Source organism: Anabrus simplex, chromosome 1, assembly GCF_040414725.1.
Source record: "Anabrus simplex isolate iqAnaSimp1 chromosome 1, ASM4041472v1, whole genome shotgun sequence".
In the NCBI taxonomy this organism is placed as follows: Eukaryota; Metazoa; Arthropoda; class Insecta; order Orthoptera; family Tettigoniidae; genus Anabrus; species Anabrus simplex.
In genome coordinates, this window is record NC_090265.1 from 534,727,871 (window position 1) to 534,745,159 (window position 17,289).

A 17,289-nucleotide genomic window follows, 5' to 3' on the forward strand; every position below is an offset into this window, starting at 1 on the left:
AAGAATGCCAACTTTAGCTAGAACTTCTTTAAGACACTAAATCAGAAATGCTATTACATGCTCTTCATTAGGGCCTACAGTAAAGGGTAAGGAATGAGGATACAAATTTTATCAGTGTACCATGTGTCACAAGATGAACACAGATCCACTAATCCCAAACTAGATATATTTATACAAATGAAATCACAATGTCCAAGCAGCACTGACACCCACAGACACTGACAGAAGGCAGGAGAATGGAATAAGGTTAGATTTATTAGTTATTTAAGTACATAATGATTAAAACTCAATTTATTGAAGGTTCTTTATTTTCTATTGAAACTCTTTATTAAGATGAAATACTGAAAACAAATAACAGGACAACCAACATGAATGTTAAAAGTAGTAAAAATTTGATGAAAAATTATGAAACATGCAGATACCTTCCTGAACTAAGCAAAGCATGTTCCACAAGATTCGTAAGTCAAGAACGAGCACAACAGATTATGGGAGCCTATCTCCTTGACTGACAGCAACCATCCTGTAAATCATTATAGGTGTTAAACCTTCCAGAAACGAAATGTTGAACTAAAATGTTTAACTTAATAATAATTATCATAATGCATATACAGTATTTCTTCCATTTATTGTCATTAACCATTATCAACAAGCACTAAAACACATCAAAATGATGTTTTTAAGCAGTAGTTTTATCTTAGCAATTGCACAAACTTCACATTTACAGACTGTCACAGAACATTGGACATAAGTAAATGTCTGGCTCCCCCAAAATTATTTAATTCCTATCTACATAATGTAGTGCAAAAGTTCTCTAGCTTGAGGTACAGGTGCTAAGAAATAAATTAAGAGCAAATCACTCCGAACAACTGAAGCTGTGTAGCTTGCAGTATTGTAAAGAAATTTCCAGAAATAAGCAGTGCTGTTTGATCAATTTTTAATTTTTAATGTTGGTTACCCACCCCCTGCAAAATAAGCACCTGAGTAAGGAATATTTCAAATTCAATACCGTAATGCTTGGTAAATACACTAAATAATGCAGGTATAACAAATATGACAATTCTATTAATTGTTTCTAATATGACAAATGAGGCATCTTATTATGATGGGTTAACTCATGCAATTACACAGGTGCTGCCAACAATCTGCAGATCGTCTACAGATGTCAGCTCGAACCATAATTCTGAACAATGTGGTGCGCATGAAATAATAACATGCCAATTAACTGTGTTCACTGAAGATAAGTGTTGATTACCAGATACCAACCAAAGAACCAGCACATAAAACTACAATGTCAAAAAAAAAAGGGGGGGGGGGGAACTGATGATAATCAAGAGTCTCCTAGCATCATATTTTAAAACAAAGCAGAGCAAATTTGATCAAAATAATGTCCAGTTTATAAATACTCATCATCATACTTCTTGAAAGAACAACCAAATTATCTTCTAGTCCCTGTCACACTTGTTCCATGATATTTTTCAATTACTAATTTTATGATGGGATCAAGGTTGCAGATCCCATAATGTGGAGAGATAACTGATAACATTACAAAAAGAAGAAACCTTACACTAATTTTGTGTGTGTGTGGGGGGGGGGGAGGATCTGGGTTTTCCGATTCCTAATTTAATGCGAAAATGATGATAAAGTCTCTCACCCAACCCCTAACCCAAATCTGGACATTAATAGATCTAATAGCCTAACTTAACTTACACCTCAAGTTTCACTCAAACGGGTATCTCAGGCTAATTACAATGTATAACTGTGCATAGGATTTCACAGCTGATACCACAAAATAAAAAACTTTTCAAAATTAGTTTGATCCCTACACATATGAATGCATACATTTGAGTCTTTCCATTAATAACCATTAACTCAAACATGAACCACATTAATTCGTAACATCATCTCTACCTATACAATCAAAATTCCTCTTAGAAGGTCAGTCATTCTTCCTTCCGAGTTATCTTAACTTTGGTATTACGGCTCAGATCTTTAAGTGACAAAAATTCAATATTTATATTTTTATACTTATATTTTATCTTCTTTCTGGTATTCAGTCCTAAGACTGGTCTGTTGCCATGAAATTTCTCCAGATGGCATGATTGTTGCCATCTCTCTCCATCGTTACATAATTATTTGTGCCCATGTCCGACTCGTTGGCTGAATGGTCAGCATACTGGCCTTCGGTTCAGAGGGTTCCGGGTTCGATTCCAGGCTGGGTCAGGGATTTAACCTTAATTGGTTAATTCCAATGGCTCGGGGGCTGGGTGTGTGTGGCGTATTCTGGCGTATTCAGCATTAGAAGTCATCCTAGAGCACTCAACTTCACAGACTTTCCGGTCGCCTAATAGGCCGTCTATGAAAAAAAGACCCGCACCAGGCCACTCTGGATACGCATTATTATTGTTGTTGTTGTTATTATTATTATTATTATTATTATTATTTGTGCCCATGATTTGTTTTATAAAAATTTTCCTTGGCCTTCCTCTTGGTGTGTTTCCAGGCATGTAGCCCTTTGCTATAATATTTACCAGCAGTGAGTGTTGTAGGGAATGGCCCCACCATGACAGGCATCTTTTTTAATTAGCAGGGACGTCCTCTGCTTCATCACTTATAAGAATTGGGAATTGGTTATTTTTGGTGTCCGTGGAATTTTAAACATTTGTCTGAAGCAACACATTTCAAATGCCTCTAGTCTGCTGGTACCACTTTTTTTTTTTTTAATGTCAAAGTCTCTGACGCACATGAATGCTCTTAAGATCCTCAGATGTAGTGAGTCTCATGATGGAAGTGCACAGTATGCTCCTTTCTGCCAAGAAAACCCTTTTGGCTTCAGTTATCCAAGCTGAGCATCTACCATCTTCCATAATTTTTTTTCCCCTTGTGACATACCAGGTCACCCAAATTGAATACTAATAATTATTTGCTTAATTCACTCTCCATAAACAATATATCTTGGGCACCAGCCTGCAAGCAAATGGTTACAGACAATAATTGATAGATAATAATAATAATAATAATAATAATAATAATAATAATAATAATAATAATAATAATAATAATCTCACAGCAAAACCGTCTCCAAAAAGTCAAGAAGGCATTAGGGTTAGTTCAAGACATCTACAACAAAAAAATGCATGTCAAGACAGACAAAAATTCGGCATTACAACACAGTCATAAAACCAACAGTCCTTTACGCAAGTGAAACATTGTCACTTAACAGTAAACAAGAATTAGAAGAAATAAAAAAGCAAGAGAGGAAGATCATCAGGAAAATCCTAGGAGCAAGATATACCCAAGATGGTTACAGGCTACAATCAATCAAAACAACAGAAAAAGTTTCAAACATTGAAATTGACATTAAGAAAAGACGAATGAAATTCTTTGGACACCTCACAAGATTACCAGAAAATCGACAGTCAAAAAGAATATTATGTTAGCTCACTTAAGAATTCAACACCTTGGCTGGACGAACTTCGAAAGGACCTCAAAAACGCAAGCATATGTGCAACAGACATTTTAGAAAGAGACACCTTCAGACACAAAGTCAACAAGTGGGAAGTTACATCAGAGCAACCAAAGCAAAAACAGTGCAGACCGAAATGGTCGGAAGAACCTAAACAAGCCTTATCAAAGAGAATGAAAGCCTACTGGAAGAACAAGAAGAACCCAAAGAAAGCTTGATTGAGTTGTTTGCTTAACGTCTTCCATTATTGGGAGAATACGCTAATAATAATAATAATAATAATAATAATAATAATAATAATAATAATAATAATAATAATAATAATAACAACAACAACAACAACAGAAGATAGAGAGACTCCAGATTCACCCAGGGGTGGGGTGGACGGGACACTAACCATTAAGTACACTAGGAACCATTAAGTAAACTAGGAAACGAAAGATTAATAATAAGAATTTATGAAAGTACCAATTAAAATAACGAGTTATTAGGATGATAAAAGGGACGGCATACCAAAGTGACTGAACTTACGGAAATGAAAGAAAAATTTAAAACAAAATTTAACCCTGTTAGTGCCTAGCCTATTTACAGTGAGTATGCTAAGAATGCCACCCGCTTTACGACCAAATTGCAAGGCTGAACAAGATGAACCATAATTCTCCTAATTCTAAAACCAGATAATTGATAATTGTCCCAAATTGCTCAGAAAGTTTGACTGTATTGATACTGATAGCAGATAATGCCAACTGAGGTCACATTTGGGGAAGAAAATATTTTTTCCTGGGAAATTAGCATGGAGCAGATTATATTTTTCAAGTTCAGACCTACAAAAGTTACCTGAAATGCGTAGGTACTCATCTAAAAAAGATGTGTCAGGATGTCTTATGATGTGTACTTGCTCATAGTCAGACGTAAAAGAAACCCGGAATATCTGCCTATTATTTACTGAAATTATTTTAACACTAACTACAAGAAAGTCATGTACGTATTTACACTTTTTTTTTCAGTCACTACCACTTTTAACACTTGTGGGCCCTCAAGCATAATGGATGGAGCCCCCAGTTGCACTTTACGCACTGTAAATGGGATCTCTTTACTGGTCCACCATCTTTCTTGCTGCACACGGCACATCGTTTTAGGTTACGTCCTGGAAGTTTTTCCAGTAGCATTCTGGGAGGACTTGGATCTGTTGAATGTTGTTCTGGAGATAAGAGGTTCTTTTCTGACATCCACTCATTTTTGAGTTCAAGAATAATGGAAGATGTAAATTTTAACCTCATCATTTTCTTGCTAGAGGAGTTTTCCTTATAGATAATATATGTATTCAGCACCATTCTCGCAAAAATTGAAAAGACAACCTTCTTCCAAAATTTGAGTGTCCGGCGCTCATCTATGTAAGTGTACAGCATCGTATCCGAACCATCAACACCCCCATAAATTTGTTGTACTGGTGTACAATTGTTGGTTTCGTTACCTCCTTAGGAGGTCTGTTCTTTCTTGGTTTTGTGGTAGTTTTGCTTTCAGCAATGGAATGTGTAGACAAGAGCAAAACTGGATGGTTTTTTTTAGATTTTTTACCGGTAGCCAGCTAGCAGGACCTCGTCCTTTCTAAAGTACCTAGTTCACCAATAGCAAATTTACCTTTCAGTTCTGGAAGTATATTCTTCCTGTTTTGCCGGAGAGTACCTGTGAAGTGTGTGCCCTTAGAAAACAAATGCTGGGCCAGACTAATCGTAGTAAAGAAACTGTTCATAACCACACAATAGCCCTTCATTAGATAGTTGCCTATCACCAGTAATTTAGTCACAACAAGAAATGCTAGTCCATGTTTCTGTATAGTTTTCCTATCGACATTGCTCTTTGCTCCACGATACCAGAAGAAACCCAGACAATAACGTGATATTGAGTCGCACAGCATCCAGAATTTTATCTCCCATTTGTGATGTTTTTTGTTTGGAAGATACTGCAACAAAGAGGAATGACACATTTTGTGACTCGTCTATGCTAAGGTGTTGGCAGGGAATGTAATGGTGTCTGAATAAATTGATTCACAAGAGGACTGAAGCAAGCACATGGGTCATATTTCTCAAGGCCTGGTAGAAATAACGAATCATTCTTCATAAGGTAGAAGAATTTCTGTATTAGCTGGAAACTGTTCCTTGAGAACACCCTTGAAAACCATGGGATGACTCGAGAAACAGTGTTCCAGTTTGAAGATATTGTCGGTCTGCATGTAATGCCCATCTCTAACAACACAGCGATATAACCTTTCATTTCCTTTAGAGTAACAGGCCGCCACTGCTTTACGCAGGAATTCGGCTTTAACTGTTGTGCTGACATCAAGAATTGAGTAGCATATCTATTAGTTTCTGTCACCATTAGCTGCCACAGACCCTGAGTAAAGAAGAGATAACAAACACAAAATAGGTTTCGCGTTGCAAGGCGGGACATGCTTTGGACCTGGATTTTCCAAGTAGACAGGCGAAGGGTGATAACGAGTATCATTTCCTACGAAAACCTCCAAAAACACAGACCTCTGGGGAGCATTACTGCTAAAACCATCACCATCATCATTATCCTCATTCTCAGGTCCATCATTTGCTCCATCACTAAGTTCAGAATCCTCCAAGCTCTCAGATATATTTGCATCACTTACTTGCACGGTTCCCGCCATAACAACACTACTGTCACTCTCCGAGTCATTATTCTCAGAATCACTCCCATCAAAGGGTGAAGTGTTCTAATACTCCACTAACTCGTCATCGTTCGTGAACACATCACCGTCAGCATCATTTCTTGCTGCCATTTTCACTAGCTACTCAGCAACACTTCATACAACGTACACCAAGTTCAAGCACTCATAAAGTCCGAACAACCAAACTTAGTGACAATCTGCATGCAATAATGAAAATTCTGTGCTTTTATTATCTTACAACAACCAGTTTTTCCAGCAGGAGTTGGGAGGAGTGCAATTGTGCTCCTCGGCACTCTAAGGGTTAATAAAATGAACTGTTATGTGGAGACTTGCTGTAATTTATGCCATTAGCTCAGCATTTGTAGATTCTGGTATATCTGGACACGTTCAATGTAGGAGCTGTTGTCTCCTGGTTCTCTCGTACTGCCTTTGTCATCTCTCATAGTAAGTACCAGTCCTATTTCTGATTAATGCATTGCCGACTAATTGGACGACGACTTTCCTGACCTTAACACTTTCTATTATACGCATTACATAATGTGGTAATGAGCCCTAATTTCAATATCAAAACTGCCTTGGCTTGCGTTCATGGAGAGAATACACTTGTATTCTTCCATATTAAAGAAATGTTGCAAGATATTACCAAAATAACTACTGTTCGAGACAGGTCTCGCTAACTTTATCTCTCGTCACTGAGATAGCCAGTTCTCAATGAGAGTATCTTTGAGTAGTGCCCTACTCAGAAGTGAAGTGAACTTGTAAACTAAACGGAGAACATCATCTTGTTATCTGCCCTGTCTTCTCCCGTATCATAAGAATTATGAGAAAGACCTTCTTCCACTATCATCATGACCAACAGATGCTAAGACCCTCTCGAGCTCTTGTTGTTGAAGTACATAGACTCTAAAATCTCCCTCCATCTCCCATATCACATGGTCCAGTAAGATCTGATGTTCTAACCCTTCTACTTTCCATCACTGTATCTTGTTTTGAAATGATCGTTCACATAGGTTGAAAGTTTGCAAGCTTCGTAAGCGTCAGGTAACAAGCTTCGAAAAGTGGGAGTTAACAAATTCTAAATGCCTCGCTCGAAATTGGTGGGGACAAGGTAAATCTGTAATCTCGCCGACACCCTTTTTGTGGTAAAGGGCTAAAATTAGCATGACCTGTCCGGTTGACTGACCTCGGGTTACTGGAAATTACTGCAAGCTATTAATAAGCGTTTTCGGTGCATTGCCGTAATACAAAGAAATGAGATGCTAATTTGAAATAAATTACTAAAAACCCTATGAATACACATAATAATCTAGAATGTCCTATCACAAATTAAATATTTACAACTTTCAAATTGACACAGTTTGATAATTTTATGCACATGTTGTGATGTGCAAAACATCACAACATAGGTAAGTAAACGATTTTTACTTGCTGAATATCTGTTCCTTTGACTTTAAGGTGAAGACTGTTGGGTAATTATGTTACAACCATACATTTATTTTTGAGACGCTGATTTTCATGCCGAGCCTTCTCGCTGTTGTTGCTAGTCTGGACAGCTTACATTGTAAGGATAATGGACTCACAGCCAATATTGCTTGATCATCAGCAAATTTAATTATCCTCACCCATATTTCTATGATTTTTACTGTCATATTATTGTCTGCCTCCCTTCTTTATGTATATTGGGTCTGAGAGACCAGACTTTACAGATACCATTGCCTTCTGACCTTTGTACACATCCCAAATGATGATGATGTTTGTTGTTTTAAGGGGCCTAACATCGAAGGTCATTGGCCCCCATCCCAAATGAGAGAGATCAGTTGTCCTTTAAATCCCCTCTTACATAATAATGGAAAAAATTTTATGCCAAGACCTAATCAAAAGCCTTTTAATAGTAATCAGAACAGATAGGGTAAGTTCCTCTACGAGTACGTGGTCTTACAAGAGCGTGAAGTTCAAAATTCCGAAGTTGCAGCATTGTAATATATCAGACATGTAGTATTCAGTCGGCTGGGAGTAGCCATCGTTCATGTGCTATATCGTTGAAGCTCTGTGATTTCTACTGTTCTAGTTACAGGTAAGAATCTCTTTCCACTCATTTTCGTATAATATTCTGAACCTGTATGTTAGTATTTGTGCACCTCTGGAACATTTCAATATGTTTATCTTTTATGTTATAAGAGAGAAGATTTCCTAACCTTTGTTACTGACATGGTGCAACCCTCTAGCCTACATATTGTTGCTATCTAGCGAGTAAAACACTAAACTACTACCAAGCCCTTAAGGGTGCACAGTGGGTTGCTCTGCAAGACGGTGTGCATGCTCTTGTAGAACATCAATGTGCGCTCTTAAGGGACAACTTGTTTAAGCTTCACTTCATGCTTTAACATTTTATTTTTCAACACTAAAATACATCTTACTATAAGAGAAAATCAAACCAAAAGATTATTTTCACCAAAGCTGTTTTGAATGATCGCTGGGAAGACTAGAGAAAAAATAGCTGAATCACTTGGAGTGAACGAATCAACATTACGGAAAAGACTTAGAGCTGTACAAATACAAACATACTTGAGGCTAAAAAGAGTTGACTGAAATTTCCACCTGCTTATTTTATCTCTTAAATTTCCATATTTAACAGGAATTTCACCAATCTGTTGTATTTTGAGGGCACTGTTCCAACATCTCTCAGAAGAATGAAGCCAATATTCAGAGCCTCGATCAGCAGTAGATGTTAGTAAAATGCATTTCAATTTGCAAAAAGCAACGGCATCAACAACTATTTCAATGACAAGAAAAAATTGCTGGAAAAAACAGGGTGTATGAATTTTGTAAGTGAAGCCTCACACGTTACACTTCCGAAAAGCACACTCTACGAAGAGCCATAGAATTCAGTAAGGTCCAAAGCCAGAGATTTTTCAATAATTTGAAGACAGTAATAGAAGAAAAACACTTCCCTGCCCACAGGATCTTTAACATAAATGAAAGTGCAATTTCGACCATCCCTAACCACATTCCAAAGCTACTTTTGAAAAAAGGAAGCAGCGTGTTGCAAAGGTTGTTTCAGCTGAAAGGGGTCAAACAGTGACAGTTGTGTGTTGACTTTCTCCTACTGGTAGTTTCATTCCTCCTGACATCTTTCCCCAAAAGAGAATGAATGTTCAATTGTATGAAGATGCCCCAGAAGGAACCCTGCTTTTTTATTTCAGACTCGCGGTACATGAATGCAAAACTCTTTCTCGACTGGTTAAAAAACTTCAAACAATTTGTAAAACCAAGTGAAGAAGATACTGTCCTGCTTCTTATGGACAACCATGTCTTGCACTGCTGTTTGGATGCAGTTATTTTCCATGTGCTACTCATATGCTGCAACCCCTTTACAAAGGACTTTTCCAATTGAATGTGACAAGTGGATGTTCAGTCATCCTGGAAAAGCAATCACTCTGAAGGACCTTTTCTCTCTTTCCATTCTGCATATGAAAGAATGGTATTGCTGGAAAAAGCAGCAAACAATTATTTGAAGGCTACTGGTATTTACCCATACAACCCGGATGTTTTCTCAGATGAAGATTTCAAATCTTTGGCCGTTACGAACCGCCCTCCACCCTCAGAGGAACCTGAAGGAAAAGCATCACTACTGATAAGCCTAATGCAAAAGATCAGAAAATGGTGCCACCTTCAACTCTCCTCCCTTTTCCAAAAGCAACTCACGAAGAGAAACAAAAGAGAAAATGTAAAAAGGCTGAAGTTATGACAGGATTTCCAATTAAAAATGCATTAATGACTTCTGTATTGAAAACGAGTAGAAAGGACAAAAATCCTACAGGTCTACAAAAAAGAAATAGCTTTTTGATACTACAGATCCCTGGATGCGATGGAAAGTATGAAGAACCTTTAACTGAAGATTGAATTCAGTGTAAAGGCAGGAAACAGTGATGGTGTGATGCCTGTTCTAGCTATGAGAGTGGCTGGCGTGTTCAAATGTGACCCCTGTTAAGTGCGCACTCTTATAGATATATGCCTTCAAGAGCATGCATTTTACATATTTTACATTTTATAGTATTTCTAATGTTTTACTATTTGTGTTTTGATAATATATATGTAGTAGTGCCCAGGTTATAATTTTTGTTACTTTATCGTTATTTTTGTACAAACTATGTTACTTTATCACTTCTTTCTCATGTTATGGTCTTAACGTTACGTGCATACTCTTGGAGGAACTTACCCTGTAAAAACACTTTTACCACTCTATGAGCGGTCTTATACGCCAATAGCATCTCTCTCACCGAGCTCAATAGCTGCAGTCGCTTAAGTGAGGCCAGTATCCAGTATTCGGGAGATAGTGGGTTCAAACCCTACCGTCGGCAGTCCTGAACATGGTTTTCTGTGGTTTCCCAATTTTACTCCAAGCAAAACCTTAATTACGGTCACGGGCACTTCCTTTCCACTCCAAGCCCTTTCCTATCCCACTGTCGTCATAAGACCTGTCTGTGTCGGTGTGATGTAAAGCAAATTGTAAGTAGAAGTAATAGCATCTCTTGTGCCTACATCACATCAGAAGCCAAACTGTGTCTCTGAGATTATTACAGTAATTTTATCTTACAGTCTGCAGGACCTTTACATGCAGGAATTTTACATGGATGTAGAACTACACTGATTGTTCTATGCATTTCACATTTTGTAACAACTTTCTTTCTTTGGAATGGGAATCATTACTGATGCATGGAATTCTCCTGGCCAAACACCATTGTGATAAATTTCCTGGATGAGGTTGTGTACTTTTTCAGACAATTCTCTTCCTGCCACCTTGGTAGGTTTGACTGGGAGATTGTCTAGACCAGATGTCTTTTCACTGGGAGTAGATCTTATTGCTTGATTAAATTCATCTTTGGATATTGAGAGAATGCCTTCTTTGTTATCACCAGGATGAACAACATGAGAATATTTCAAGCCTTCTTTGTATAGAGTTGTCATATATACTTCCCACTGGTTCTTAATTTGTTGTTCTTCCAAAATAGGGGAGTTCTCGTCACCTTGCAATGCAGTTGTCTGTTGTTACACAACCTTTTTTAATGATGGTACAATCTCTTCACTTTGCTCAGTACTACGGTGCTATATCCACAGCTTTCCAACTGTTCAATTTCTTTGCATTTTTCAGAGGACTATTTTTTTTTGCTGACTGACATTCTCTATCAATTTTGAAATTGTCATCCTTTTTAGCTATTTTCAGATGAATTTCCTTCATTCCTCAATTTTAGATAGAATGTAAAACCATGATCCAAGGTTACTTCATACAAGTAGACCTCATTATACACGACAGTTACGTTCCGCAGAAATGACGTGCATACCGAATTCACGTAAATCGAAAGTCATTTTATATGTAAAATATAGGGTTAGGTTTCCATTTACTCACGTATTAAGTTTACAATAGTAGAGATTCTTAGTATTTTTTACAGAAAATAATGATTATCATGTTTCTGAACAACATTTTATTGCAATATACACTTAAAATTTAACACTGAAACACACAATAATAAACTAACTAAGTTCATTAAGTACATCGGAAGAATCTGATAATGCTGTAGTCGATTCAGTTTTGGTCGCGTTTCCTTTCGTGCAAATCCTTTGTAGCTGAAGTGTTATTGCACTCCTTACTTCTTCGAAAAATGCCATTACAGCGTCATCATTCTGAAGGCCTCGGCCATTTTTTTCGCTGTCAGCTTTCTAAGAGGCTGAACTTCCTCGACTTCTGTTTCTTCTTTATTACTATTCTCATTAAAAATGATCAAATCTTCATAGCTCAAATCTTCAGAATGAGACTTTAGGGCACACACGTTCTCTTCACCAACATTAGTGAATCCAATCTGCCGTGCCATGTCTGCAATTTCTCTTGTTGCTCTGGTAACGTCACTGATCACTTCATCATCTAGCACTGACACAGCATCAGGCCACAGTTTCCTACATACACCATTATACATTTGGGAATAATGTTAGTCCATGAGTTTCCAATAATATCAATCGCCATCAATATTAAACTGTCACCAGAGATGCGCTTCCGCCGTTTAACCTTGGCGCATGACGTAGGGTATGTTACAGAGTTTGGCATGTATGTCTGTACCCACTTTAAGGCATTACAGCTTCCACATACTGTTAACAGATGGCAGCACTAGACTTAAAACCAAAATCGCGTATATGCAAAATCGCGGATAACGAATCCGCGTATAATGGCGTTTACCTCCACTTGCCTGTTGACTGCCTAGCATGTCCGATGTAGCTTCACTGACAGGTGTCTTTATACCCAATCTGCATAGATTGGGCCTTTGCCTGGTTCATCTTTGAGAAAACAGCATTAAACTCTTCTTTCTTATTCTCCTCCTTCATGGTGAAGAGTTGCCATTTTAGTCATTCCATGTTTCTTTTAGATATATTCCATCTTAGCCACATTTTCATTTTTAACAGTATGTGGTCTGCACCTGAATCAGCTGGTTGTGCCATAGATTTTTTGGTTTGATTCCTGTTCCATTGTTTAACAAGGATAAAATCTATTTGTTGACGAAGATGAATCACGAAGACTTTTCCATGTGTAAAGGCACCAGAATGCCCATTGAACATAATCTCTCTCCAACTGCTGACAGACTGAGGAAAAGCACAAGATTTTTAAACAGTAGTAGTAGTTGTTCCTCCTCCTCCTCCTTCTTCTTCTTCTCCCTCTTCTTCTTCTTCTTCTTCTTCTTCTCCTTCTTCTTCTTCCTCTTCTTCACTAAATCATTCTGCCTCTCAGCGTCAGATGTGCAAACTATTTTCAGTAAACGGTTCTTCCCCAAGCCTGTTGCCTTACTTCATTTCAGTCTCTTCCTCAGTACTTTGCAATTTCACTGACCATATGATCCCACACTGTCCATGGACATCCCTTTCTTCTGTTTTATTCATCTCAAGCCTCAAATACTTATTCAGCTTTTCTTCAGCATCCATACGGACCAATGACGAAACCATTTAAGTGGGTTCTTATCAAAGTCATCCACTGAAAATATAATCCAAAGTTCTTCTCTTATAGCTTTATCCCGGATTCTACTCCTAGTCTTGCTAACTACTCATTTTCGAGCTTGTTATTCAGCTGTTGTGCTACTTTACTCTTGTCCAAGTTTCCAAGCCATACATTGAAGAAGGCAGGAATATAGTCTTATACATCTGAAGCTTGGTCTTCTGTGACACCATTTCTGACTTGCTGACTGTTAATAGATGACAATGACTTTCTGAACTCTGTTGTTGAGTTCATGTTCAATCTTAGCATCCTCGAAATTACTGTGTCCAGACAGGTGTAATAACTGTCTTGTATTAGCTGTTCTTCCTTTCCCCCAACCTTCATCACTTTGCTTTTAGAGGTATTCACTTCCATACCTCATTCAAGTGTACTTGCCCACTCTATCACTGCCTCCTGTAGATTAGGAAACTGCTTTAAATTATGGCAATGTCATCTCAGAGACCAAGTTCTCCATAACTGCCAGTTGCCCATTTAAAATGTCTTTGTTCTTTTACAATGATTACTTGGTCCATGAAAATGATGAATAACAGAGAACTTAGGACTATCTCCTTGTTCCATATTCTTTTCTATTCTGAAGATCTTACTTTTCTGTTGATTAATTCTGACCATTCCTAACACATCTTTATAGATGCTCTGAATTACTGAGTAATCTTACCTGAAGCGTGAAGTTTTCAAAGGGCTTTCCATACTTCTAGCTTAGGCACAGATTCAAAAGTTGTAGTTAGATATAAATGAGCTAAGTATACCTCCTTTCATCATCTCACTCAACATTCACATGCAACTGATATGGTCATAAGTTTGTCACCCAGTCCTAAAAGCAGCATGTTCTTCCTTAGCTCTTCTTCAATATACTGTCATAAACGCTTTTCATCAATCCTTGTGTACAGTTTGTATACTACTGACACGAGGCTGGAATACTTGAGCACCTTCAAATACCACCAGACTGAGCCAGTCTCGAACCTGCCAACCTCGGAGCCAGAAGGCAAGCACTATACCGGCTGAGCTACTCAGCCCAGCGATGAGCTCAACATCTTCTTGTACTTCCCTTCTTGTGTATGGCGACAATATTATGTTCCCATTCATTTGGTATTTTCTCCTCTTTCCAGGCTAACTCGAACAATGCTCTTAGCTATTTAAAGGTTTTCGCTCTGCCATAATTAATCATCTCTTGAATTCCATATAAGAGCTTGGTGCTTTCTCCATTCTCATAATTTTCACAACCTCTGCTACTTCAGCTTCTGTGATATCATCCGTTTCTTCAGGCCTTGCATAGTTATTATCCAAACAATCAGCTTTTCCATAATAATACACCCAGGCAATCAGCACCTCCTCTATTTTACTGACTAGCATTCTGTGTTTCTGATATTCTTTCCTTATTTCCCTCTTAATGTTTCTCACCACAGTCCAGAATCTTCTGTTGTTACCTCCAAAGGCATTAATTAATTTCCAAATTCTTCCTATGCTGCTTTCTTTGATTCTTTAATTATTCACTTGGCTTTATTTCCTGCCTCCACACAGACCTCACAACCCTCACGGCCCTCCGGAGGGTAATATTTCTTCCACGCTTTTATCTTCTTTTTTTAACAGCTTCTTTAACCCTTTTCCACCCCCCCCCCCCCCCCCCACACACACACACGCACACGCACACACTGGTGATACTCGACACAGAGGTAGGCTGCATTTGTCACGTTCTCATGTTGTCTGAATCCCTCTAAACCAATAATCAAGTGATTTTGGAAGTGGAATGATGCCCATGTATATAAGATTTTATTTCATTTTGGCAAGTGTCTTCCCATTCTGTATTTATTTTCCTCGAATGTGCCTGTTTGAATGCTGCATTGATATACATGCAGTAGGCTATGTCATTGAATAGTTTGTATCCTCCTAACCAAAAAAATCTGTTTCTCGTAATACTCTTTCCGAATGACGGACAGGTTCAACATGATCCATATAATCATTTGGAGTAACGAAACCAAATGTTTGTGTTACCTGAATTGCCGCAGCATCGCCATCAGGTCCGATTTCTCGTTATCCGTTTTCACTTATATCACTGTTATCACTAAAATGATCTTCGTTAATATGTTATTCATTCACTAAAAGTTCACCTCCACTCGTACTCAATGATTCTGTGTCACTTTCTTTGCCTATATTCAGCTGTTTCAATATCCGCAATATTCAATCCCGCCATGTTTACGAACAAAACAGCTGACCCACACTTGCGAAGTTCAAGACCATTGCCTAGGCAATGTCAAGACAGATAATCGCTCTCCATTTATTTCCTAAGCCTTGTAGATTGTACTGCATATTCAAGATGCCTTATAAACACTTCACTGCTGAAAAAAATACAAAACTATCGCACAGATTGAAGACGTGTGCAAATAATGCAACCGGGTGCTTTCGGGCGCTAAGGGCGGGAAAGGGTTAAGAGTTACATTCCACCATCTTATCAAGTTTTGCAGTCTACCTACAACTCTTATCTCATAGCTTCTTTGGCTGCTTGTAATATGATTTCTTTAAATGATTTCAATACTGGCTCTACATTGTTTATATCTACAGTTCTTTGTACTACCTCCAGACAATTATTTATTTCAGTATTGCACAATTTTCTCTTCTTAATTCATTAACTCTTCAACATTTAAGCTGAGTTACCTCTTCGCCTTTCCCAATTTTAGTGTCATGAACTGCGTTTTTACAACCAGTAATTTGTGTTCTGTACAGAGTTCTGCACTGCAGAATACTCACACATCTTGTACAGCATAACATGTAGATGACGTACATATAAGTAATCTATTTCATAGCACATTTCTCTCTCAAGTGCAACAAATGTCATTTTGTAGAAAGAAAGTCGATTATCATTTCAGAATTCTATCATTCTGTCACCATTCCCGTTCTGTGCACCTTCAACTCTGTGATTTCTCATAGAACCAAAACCAAGTCTTGCAGCATTACCGATCTGAAAATTCCAATCTCCATTAATACAATATGGTATCAGTATTATCTCTTGCTTGCTTTGCCTACTGTGTTCTACAAGTGCAATAGAAGTTACGCTTTTCGTGTTCATCTTTATCCTTAGTAGGATCATGTACCTAAATCCAAGAGACTCCCTCCTCCACCTGAATGTCTTCTCTTACAATTCTAGAGCTTACAGCTTCCTAGTATATTATTTTAGCACTCGGTGTTTCATTGAGCATTTTACCAACTCCTCTGTTTGCTGTGTGATCACTCCTTACTCCAGAATACTTCAGAGTATATCCCTTTCTCCAGCTGAAAATTCCCATTCCATTCACTTCTGATCTCACTAATCCCCAACATCAACAAATTCTACTTTTCCATTTCTTGTATTATTTTGACTTCTTTTTCTGTCAGTGATGTGATATACCACATACCTATTCCCATCATCCTATTCTGGATGGGTCGTTGTCTTGAAATTCTTCTAGCTTCTCTTTCATATTGTCTCTGAAAGGTTTAATCTTACTCATGACTTGCTGAGGTTTTCTTTCAGGGAGCTCCCTTAGCCTTTGGGTGCAGTCCTAATCACAATGCAGTAGACGTCAGTTCTTTCACCTCCTCAGCCAGGTTGTCATTTTACTAGAATTCCATTAGCCATCACTTTTTAGGGTTCCTATAGGGTCTTCACAACCACTGTAGCAGTTCCAGAGCACACAAAGTCTCCACTGCACTTCACCTGTATAGGCAGTCCCTTACTTGATGCCGCTGCCCGTCCCCCACAGCATAAACAAGGGGTTGGATTTATTGGAGACTTAAATAACACACGAAAACTAAATCTGCTGTCAAAATTGGAAGATCAGTCTCAGCAATCAGGTGTGTGAAAGAAAGTATGAAAAATCGAGTCTCGCACTTAAATTGGGGAAGTTGGCATGTCTGCAATACACTTCACATTGTACATGTGGTGTGAAAATCACTATATTTCCCCAAGACTTTCTAGAATTCTCTTGGTAATTCTTCTGCTGTACATAGGTTCAGACACTTGAGTTTTCTCTTCACATTATACACTTCTTCAATTTTCTGACAAAGGAAGTCCTACAGCTCCAAGTTTGTTAATCGTACTACAAAGAAAACCAAAATTAGCAAAAA

The 17,289-nt window shown here is 38.0% G+C and overlaps 1 long non-coding RNA gene across 1 annotated transcript in view; it reads right to left on the reverse strand.

The window, feature by feature from the left end:
* Positions 1–370: 370 nt before the first annotated feature.
* LOC137499185 (uncharacterized) overlaps positions 371–17,289 on the reverse strand; it is a 79,805-nt gene continuing 62,886 nt past the window's right edge. Inside the window, exon 4 of the long non-coding RNA XR_011018013.1 lies at positions 371–520. This is a non-coding gene — a long non-coding RNA (uncharacterized lncRNA). The remainder of the gene's footprint in view (positions 521–17,289) is intronic.